This window comes from Rosa rugosa, chromosome 2 (genome assembly GCF_958449725.1).
Source record: "Rosa rugosa chromosome 2, drRosRugo1.1, whole genome shotgun sequence".
NCBI classification, from domain to species: domain Eukaryota; kingdom Viridiplantae; phylum Streptophyta; class Magnoliopsida; order Rosales; family Rosaceae; genus Rosa; species Rosa rugosa.
The window spans coordinates 43,469,464-43,480,083 of NC_084821.1; positions in this window are offsets into that span (position 1 = coordinate 43,469,464).

A 10,620-nucleotide genomic window follows, 5' to 3' on the forward strand; every position below is an offset into this window, starting at 1 on the left:
TTCAAATTACGGAGTGAACTACGAGTTTTTGGTCACTTTTAGGTCGCATATCCACATCTCGACCGTTCAGTTTTTAGGTACTAGTGTATAGATCATCTCTGCAAATTTTCAGCCAAATTGATGACCGTTAAGACATTGATAACTACCTTAAAGCTAGTACGGTTCAGGTTGGACAGATTCAGTTCGTCGATTGGTTTAAGCGAGTTAGATACCTTAACGATCATCAATTTGGCTGAAAATTTTCAGAGACGATTTATACACTAGTACCTAAAAACTGAACGGTCGAGATGTGGATATGCGACCTAAAAAAGACCCAAAACTCGAAGTTCACTCTGTAATTTCAAAGCGGAACTCCACTCTGGATAGGATATTGTATATATATATATATATATATATATATATATATATATATATATATATATGTTGGCGTGAGTCATACTTACCTTATTTATGTAGATATTCTGTAATATTCCATGATCTGTAATATCTGTAGTATTACTACTTGCCTTAGGAGTAGTACTTGTCTTATTAGGCACAATTGTAATTTGTATATAATTCATTCTTGTAAGGTGAATGAAATATCTGAGTTATTCAGTTAAAATTATCTCTTGTTTTTCGTTATATTTGACTTGGTATCAGAGCAGAGATCCGATCCTGGACTCTGACTCATTGTTCTTTGATCCTTGACCCTTGTTCTTTGTGCTTGGATTTGTTCCTTGTTCTTTGATCCTTTCATCACCGTTGCCTTCTTATATTTCCAAGTACTTTGTTGTTTTTTTTCCTTCCGCCAAAAATTGATACGCCCAAAATAGGCGCTCAACTTAACCTTGAAAGATGTAGTCGTTAGCAATATAGAGTAAGCAAGGATCGTTCGATGCTAGAGATTGATGGTAACCAATTAATCACAAAGAAAAATAAAAATAAACTAAGCTAAACTAACAAAGAACACAAATCAAACAAACAAAGAAACTAACTAAAAGAAGAACAAAACGCAAAAAAGGGAAAAGAAGAGAGAAAAAGCAACGAAATAGAAAAAGAAAAAGAAAAAGAAAAAAAAATGTTTTGGGGGTTTTTATATTTTACGAAAATAAAAGGAAAACAAAGAAAGCAATTTTGATTTTAAGTTTGAGAAAAATAAGATGGAGAAAACGTTAGAGCAGAAAAATAACTCGGAAATCCACCACTAATTATTTTCCAACAATGTTAAGTTAACCTAGTTTCAATTACTAAGGCGTGAACAGAAACCAACCAAGAAACAAGTCGGAGCAGATCATGTCCCTTATTAATGTTTCCCTAATTACTTAGTCTACGTGAACGCACAATAACTAAACCTATCAAACATGCAATCAAGGTATAGAACGCTAGCTATCCTATCAACAACACATATAGTGTCAACATATTTGAAGCATTAAGATCTCATGGAAACGATTGATTATAGAGTTGCAGTCTAGTGTGGAACGCCTACCTAGCATGCTCTTCTAGTTGTTTAAAACATCAGCTTTTGTCCAAAGCCTTGCATACTTGTGGATTAGAAAACAAGACGATTAGGTGAATTATTTTCTAAACCTGGCTTCAATTACATGCATATATCCTAAGTGTCGACCCAAATAACATAAACACAAAAAAGTTTTCAATCAAGCAGAAATAACAACCAATTCACACCAAAGATCAAGAAACTAGATTTAAACAAACATATGTTCTACATAACTGGGGCTTCAAACCTCGCCCCTAACAAAAAGTGACTAGTCACACATCGTCTTAAATTCAACAAATAAAAACATGAGTATTAGATTACAAGAGGATAAAAACCGTAAAAGGGAGAGTATGAGAGCCACGAATTCACTTTTAGGCAGCCTTGGACGCAAGCACTCCTCCAAGATGGGTCACGACAGGAGCTTGATGGAAGGTGGAAGATGGATTGCACGGTTTTTCTTCTTGAAGACTTGGGAATTTTGAGACTTTGTGTACTAGGGTTTGGGAGCAGAAGATGGCGCTGTAGGATAGTATTTTTCAACGTGTTCAGAGCCTCTATATATATAGAATACACAGCCCAAGTTTCCTTTTCCAATTCTACTTTGAAAGCCTCCCCTAGTTGCTTGAGGATTCCTCTAATTGGTGCACAATTAAATGATTTTCAAGCCTTAATAATCTTCCCAAAATCTTGAGGAATCATTCTAGGACTCTCCTTGACATTTGCAGCATCAATAACCTTCCAAAAATGCCCAAGAAATCCGTCCAAAGAAGAGTCTCGGCCAAAATACCCTGTTTTGACTAGGATTCAATTTTTGTCTCTGAAACTTCCTTCTTGGACAAGGAACGACTTCGTCTTGACACAATTCTGGATGGTTCTTGACTCCTAAGTTCTCTATGACATCATATCTTCTAGAATGATCAACAACCTTCTGGAAAAACTCCAATTAAGTCGCCGGAAAAGTTCTCCCAAAAAGCTTCGTGAAAAGCTGACAGTTTCTGCCTTATCGGGAAGCTTACTTTGAATTTGATTTCCTGCTGGCTCGTTGACGCTTCTGACCAGTTCTTTGGCTCTTGTTAAATTATAACATCATGTATTCAAGGATCGCTGGCCCTTTCTGCAAAGTTGCAGCTGGACGAACGCAAGAATTGCTCCTCAAAACCGTTCCCAGAAAGCTGATTCTGAAACTGCAGTTTTCTGCTTTGCAGCAACTGTTGTGCACAATGATTTTTGTGGACTTCCCTTGTAATTTCTGGCTAAAAGGTTGATCAAATTTAGTCCTCTTCATCAGTACTTCATGATCCATGGCTTCGTTGCTCCCTTTAAGCTCTTATTTCTCTTGAACTACTTCACGAACTACCTAAAAAGAAAACAAAGTTAAAACTGACTTTTTGAAGGAAATAACTAAGAAAAGTGTAAATGATTCCACGCTATATTTGTCGCATTTATGCTCCTATCAGCTACGTATTCACCATGGTGAAAGATCAAGACGTTTCGACCGTGATCAAGCAAGATGGAGATGGTGAGACTTCTCATGGTTCCAACCAAATTTCTGTCTCCGTTAAAGATGATTCAACTTGTAGTTATGGAGGTGTCAAGCTCAATGGCTCTAATTACCGAACCTGGAAGAAGATGATGGAGGCACACCTCTGTGGAATCGATATGGTGGGCTATGTTGATGGTTCAATTACTGAACCACCAATTGCAGCCAACAATTATTCAAAATGGAAGACTGCAAATGGCTCGATAACCTCTATTCTTTACAAATCCATGACTGAAGATGTTTCACAGATGATTATGGGATGTAATACAGCTGAAGAAATCTGGGAAAGCCTCAAGGAGATCTACTTTAACGGAACAGATTTTTCCGAGGTTTATGAGTTGAGCACTCAAGCCTCCCGTATGACACAAGATGGAAAAACAATTGCCATGTATTTTGCAAAACTGAAGGGGATTTGGCAAGAAATTGATCAGATGCTTCCATGTCGCATGAAGTGCTCGGATGATGTCAAGATTTATAAGGAGGAGCAAGATCTCATGAGAGTTCATGTTTTTTTGGCTGGCCTAGATCCAATATTTGAGAATGCAAGGAGCGAATTGCTTCGCCGGACTACCACACCAACCTTGCAGCAAGCCTTTGCTTATATTCGCAAAGATGAGACCCAGAGGGCTGGAACTAGAGCAGTTACTTCAGAAGTTGTAGGCCTTGCAATACAATCAAAGCCATCCAATCCCTCAAGTAATCGGTCACTCTCAAGCAATCGACCTCCTTCTTTCCTGCGTCCCTCTCCTCAAGGTCCTCCTCACGGGTTCTCCTCAAGTCTGACTTGTAACTACTGCAAGAATCCAGGCCACATCAAAGAAAATTGTTACAGGTTGGTTGGTTTTCCAGCAGGCTACTTTGATAGGCCCTGACCTCAGGATAACAAACCCAAGGGAAAGGCTGTTGTTCATCTTGTTCAAGACCAAGATTACTATATGGTGACAGAACCAGATCACACCAACTTTGCTGGTAAGGATACCGCATCCGTAAGTCGCGGTGGTAATGGTAAGATTGGAGTTGCTTTAAAAATTTGTAGCTTTACTGGTGGCAATACTTGGATAATTGATTCTGGAGCATCTGACCATATGACCTATGATCGTAGTTTCTTTCTTTTTCTCAATCCACCCTCTATTTCCTCTGTTGTCAATGCCAATGGTGATTCTTTTCCTGTTTTAGGAATAGGGTCTGTTTGTCTCACCCCTTCTTTGACACTACATGATGTTCTTTATGTCCATGATCTCTCTCATCATCTTACATCTGTGCCTCAGCTTAATACTCAATCTCGGTGTTTTGTAACATTTTTTCCGTTGTATGTGATTTTTCAGGACCTCCTCACCAGGGAAATAATCGGCAGGGGTTATCTGAGGGGTCGACTATTTAATTTGGATTCCATGTTCGCAGGAATGAAACCGGAGAAGGCAGTCCAAGTAGCTTTGATTTCGACTGGGGTTACTAATCAAGTTGAAGAATTATGGCTATGGCATCGGAGATTGGGACATCCTTCCTTTAGTTTCATGAAGAAATCTATGCCATCCTTGTTTCCGGGCATTGATGAGTCTAAGTTGCATTGTGAGTCATGTGTCTTAGCTAAAAGTCATCGTACTAGTTATCCTTTGAGTACTACTAGGAGTTCTTTTCCTTTTGAACTTATTCATTCTGATGTATGGGGACCTTCCCGTGAGTCAAACTTGTCTGGAAAACATTGGTTTGTTTTGTTTATTGATGATATTATACCCGTCTTACTTGGGTCTCTTTATTGAAACACAAATATGAAGTCTTCTCTGCTTTCCAAGAATTTTTTGCACTTGTTCAAAATCAATTTGGAGCCAATATTAAAGTCTTTCTTTCTGATAATGGGGGGGAGTTTGTCAATTCTCAGTTTCACCAATTCTTTCATTCTCATGGGATTATTCATCAAACTACTTGCCCTCAAACCCCTGAACAAAATGGGGTGTCAAAAAGAAAGAATCGTCATGTTCTTGACATAGCCCGGTCTCTTCTATTTAGTGCTCATATGCCTAAGTATCTTTCGGGAGATGCAATTCTCACTGCTTTTCATCTCATCAATAGGCTACCTTCCCCTGTTCTCAATGGTCAAACCCCCTATGCTGCCCTTTCACATCATGTGTCTGTCCCTTCGTTTTCTAATCTCCCTGCTCGTGTCTTTGGGTGTGTTGTGTTCGTCCATGTTCCTAAGAATCAACGGTCCAAACTCGATTCTAGGGCATTAAAGTGTGTTTTTGTGGGCTATGGTGTTAATAAGAAGGGTTACAAGTGTTTTCATCCTCCAACACAGAAAGTTTTTGTTACCATGGATGTCACCTTTTATGAGGATGCATGTTATTTTTCTCCCATCAATCCTTCACTTCAGGGGGAGAAACACACTTTTTTGGAAGAGAAGTCTTGTGGGATTAAAATTCAGCCCATTGAAACCAACGACACTCCTGTAGAAACAGAAAAGGCAATTGCCGAACAGAGCATTGCGAGTTCCGAAACAGAAAAGGAAATTTCCGAATCGTCTACCCTTCACCATGCAACTGCCGAACAGAGCATTGTGAGTTCCGAAACAGAAAAAGCAATTGCTGAATCGTCTACCCTTCGCCATGCAACTGCCGAACAGAGCATTGCGAGTTCTGAAACAGAAAAGACAATTGCCGAATCGTCTACCCTCCAAGAAGGCGAAGCTCCTCCACCCTTCTTAGATACAGATAACCCTTGTCAACCAATCCCTGAGGAGCGACCCAATCTTGAGGTTAGTGGTGTTTCTTCTAACTCTGATATTGGTGATAGTGTGTATGTTTTGCCTCCTAGGTCCACCCGTGGTAAACCACCTCGTCAATATGAACCAAGTTTAGATGTTAAGTCTAAGTATGCCATAGCTAACTTTGTATCCACCCACCGGTTATCCAAATCCCATGCTTCTTTTGTGAATCAAATATCTTTTGTATGTGTTCCCAGTAAAGTGCAGGATGCTCTCAAGGATCCCAAATGGTCTCAAGCAATGAATGAAGAGATGGAGGCATTGGAGAAGAATAATACTTGGGAGTTGGTGCCACCTCCACAAGGAAAGAGAGTTGTTGGATATAGATGGGTGTACACTATCAAACACAATGCAGATGGTTCAGTGAACAGGTATAAAGCAAGACTTGTTGCAAAGGGATATACTCAAACATATGGCATGGATTATGAGGAGACCTTTGCTCCAGTAGCAAAGATTAATACTGTTCGAGTGTTGATGTCTCTAGCAGCTAATCTAGATTGGCCTTTGCAACAGTTTGATGTGAAGAATGCCTTTTTACATGGAGAGCTATCTGAAGAAGTCTATATGGATCTACCACCAGGATATGAGGCAAGCACAAGAGGTAGATTTGTGTGTAAGTTAAATAAGTCCTTGTATGGACTCAAACAATCACCACGAGCTTGGTTTGGAAGATTCTCTCAAGCTATGCGTCGTTTTGGGTACAAGCAGAGCAACTCTGACCATACATTGTTTCTGAAACGCTGTGAAGGTAAATTAACTGCCTTGATTATTTATGTTGATGATATGATAATTACTGGTGATAATTCAGAGGAGGTTGAAAGATTAAAAGATTTGCTTGCATCAGAGTTTGAGATGAAAGATCTTGGTTCTCTTAAATATTTTCTGGGCATTGAGGTCGCCAGGGGGAGTTCAGGAATTTTCTTGTGCCAGAGAAAATATGTGCTTGATTTGTTGACAGAGACATGAATGCTAGGGTGTAGACCTGCTGATACTGCTATTGAGCAGAATCATAAACTGGCTGAGTACCCTAATCAAATTCTTACAGAGAAGGCTCGCTATCAGAGGTTAGTTGGCAGATTAATCTATCTCTCACATACTCAGCCAGACATTGCATATGCAGTTAGTGTTGTGAGTCAATTCATGCATAATCCAAGTGAAACTCATATGGAAGCTGTGATCCGTATTCTGAGATGTTTAAAGTCTGCACCTGGAAAAGGCTTGATGTTTTCAAAGCATAATCATCTGGATATTAGTGGTTATACAGATGCAGACTGGGCATGTTGTGTTAAGGATAGAAAATCCACTTCTGGTTACTTCACTTTTGTAGGTGGTAATCTTGTTACTTGGAGAAGTAAGAAACAAAAGGTTGTGGTCAAGTCAAGTGCCGAAGCAGAGTATAGAGGTATGGCTCATGGAGTTTGTGAATTACTTTGGTTGAGAAATTTACTTCGTGATTTGGGATTTAAACCCAAACGAGCCATGGATTTGTATTGTGATAATAAGGCAGTGGTGGATATTGCTCACAACCCAGTTCAACATGACAGAACTAAGCATGTTGAGGTTGACAGACATTTCATTAAAGAGAAGCTCGATGCTAAGCTTATCTCTTTTCCTTTTTTCCACTCAGAAGAACAGTTAGCTGATGTTCTCACGAATGCAGTATCGAGTAAGGCATTTCATGACTCACTTGACAAGTTGGGCAGTCGTGATCTGTATGCGCCAACTTGAGGGGAGTGTTGGCGTGAGTCATACTTACCTTATTTATGTAGATATTCTGTAATATTCCATGATCTGTAATATTCTGTAATATCTGTAGTATTACTACTTGCCTTAGGAGTAGTACTTGTCTTATTAGGCACAATTGTAATTTGTATATAATTCCTTCTTGTAAGGTGAATGAAATGTCTGAGTTATTCAGTCAAAATTATCTCTTGTTTTTCGTTATATTTGACTATATATATATATATGTGTGTGTGTGTGTGTGTAGTTTAGTTTTTTACGCATCTTTTTTATATAGAATATCTGGTTTATATCTCTGTCTGAAAAAATGATGGTGAACTTAACCTAATTGTGTTAAACGCTAGAAGAATATCTGGACCAAAGAGAGCTACTGGAGAAACCATCTGACTAGGAGCGACTATTAAAGCAGATTCCAGAGATCATTGCTGAGGTAATAGATCTTGAATTCGGTTCTCGCTCTTCGGACTCATTAGTGATCAACAAGGCATGAAGTGTTGACTTCAATCTATATTGTTGTACTGGAAATGCCACTGGTGTGGTGAATGAAGCTGCAAGTTCTGTTTTGGTTCTTGGCTATAACTTGACCAGTTGACTTGAGCAATTTATAGGCCCAAGATTTTTTTTAAATAATTTTTTCTTTACTTTTAGTGAGCTTGATATGACTCATGGATTTTCATCGACTATATGTTGCTATGATTTAGGGAAGTTGTTATAGCAACATATATTCGATGAAAATCCATGAGTCATATCAAGCTCACTAAAAGAAAAGGACAACATGCTTACTATTTTTAAGCATGTTTTATATTTTATTGTTTATTTTATCTACGCTTATATAATTATGCCTACGCATGCCTTTATATTATGTTATTGTTTATATTTTATTTTGAGCATGCCATATATATTTTGTTATATATTATTTATGAAACTTTGAGCATGTTTTATTTCATTTACGCTTATATAATTTTTTCCTATGCATGCCTTTATATGCTATATTTTATTAATTATTAAACGTGCTATGGTTATTCCTTATTTAGAATGCTATACATAAATTGCATTTTGCTATGATAATGAAAATTCATGAGCATTATAAATACATACTTACCGTGATAAACCATTTTCACATAGCATCGGAAAAAAATGTGACCATTGTGAATCTTGGTCTTGAAATCTCATTCATATTTTTGGAAAATAATTCATGTGGATGTCTTTATGACTGCATAATTTATATCTTCTCTCTTGTTTATGTAGATGGCTGATCCAACTCGACCTGAATTTGACATTTTGGACTCAGAAGAACTTGAGTACCATCGTTGGGTTTCTGACGTGGAAACCACTTTTGTAGCAAAAGACTACACTGCCACCATTACCGACCCCAAAGACGATGTACCGTCTAATAAGGTGAAAGCAAATGCCTTAATGTTTCTGAGGCGACATATTGATCCTAGCTTACGCTGGGAGTACCTTCAGTTGAAGACACCCAAACAACTGTGGGATGTCCTAAAGGGACGTTTTGGGAACATTCATGACACTTTGCTCCTAGAACTGACCGTTCAGTGGAATGAAATCCGCTTGCTTGACTACAAAAGGGTCAATGACTTCAACAAGGACATGTTGCGCCTAAAGGCACGTCTCAATTTCTGTGGAAATGAACTCACAGAAGATGATATGATCCAGAAGACTCTTTCCACTTTTCCCACTTCAGCACTTATACTAGCGAACCAGTATAGGCTGGAGTATGACAACAAAAGAATCACAACCTTCAATAAGCTGATCAACCTACTGCAAGTAGCTGAGAGGCATAATGAGGTTCTCTTGAACAACAATGCCAGGCCCGTTGGGACAAAGAAAATTTCTGAGGCTAATTATGGCAAAGTGAAAGGTGGAAAGAACCCCAATGTAAAGGGGGTTGGACGTGCTGATCCCTATCCACATGGTAACAATGCACCACGTGGCAAGGGACGCGGGGGTCGTGGTATGGGCCGTGGAGGCCCTCCTAATGTATGGCGCAGAGATGGTGGTGCTGGCCCTAGTGGTCATGGAAACAAGGTGCAAAGGGCACCTAAGAAACCTTCAGTCAAACAAGAAAGAGTTAGCAATGAACCATGCTATAGGTGTGGAGTCATTGGGCATTGGTACAAGAACTGCCAAGCAAGCAACAGAGTAGCAGCCAATTACAAGAGGTATATGGAGTCTAAAAAATAAGAGGCTCACTATATGGAAGAAGGAGGCCATGTCCCAGACGTCAACCTCACAATTACAGACTTCAATGGCAACGAGGAACTTGCTCAGTCAATGGATGCACTAGATTTTGACTGATATGCTTTTTTTTTTTTTTTTTTTCAAAGACAGTTGTGAAGGCATAATGCCTCACTTTTAATTAGACTATTGCTTGGTCTTAAAGTTGATTTCAATAATGGTTTAGTGAATTAGATTTCTGAACAAGACCTTGATTTTGTTGGAATTTAATTAGAATATTTCAAAATACCTGCTATTTTTGAAACCTCCTTTGAACCGTTATTTGCAGATAGTAATAGTCATTAATTCTTTTTGTGTCATTAACTCTCTTTGATTGTGATTATCACAAATATTTCATTAGTTTGGATTATTCATTTGGTTAACTCTGCAATTATATTGGTTCATTCCTTATTTGATACCTTCGGTTTTGATTTTTCCTAATCAATGTCATTATATTCATTCCTGTTACATAAGTTACAAAGCCTAATTGCTATTAGCAAATTGTTATTGCATTAATCATCCTTTCCCTATATAATCTCTAGCTTTCCAAACCAAAATAAATATAAAATATAGATTTTCAATCTCCTTTATTTCCTTTCTGAGCTCAAAGTATTCATCTATTTCTCCAAATTAAAGAAAGTTTCAAGCTGTTCGATACGATCCGAGTATTGTGAGTGTACACCTACAAGAATCGAGGTTGTTGTACCCTGGAGGGTAGGGCGCCACAAACCTGCAACATCGAGACATTGTCTCCGAGGGGCGAAATCTACTCTTAAGGGCAGTGTTTACATGCCTTAATTAACCTTAAACTCTTTTTGAAGTAATCATTGGATGGCGGCTCGTAAATCTAAAAGATAAGTGTTGATCTTC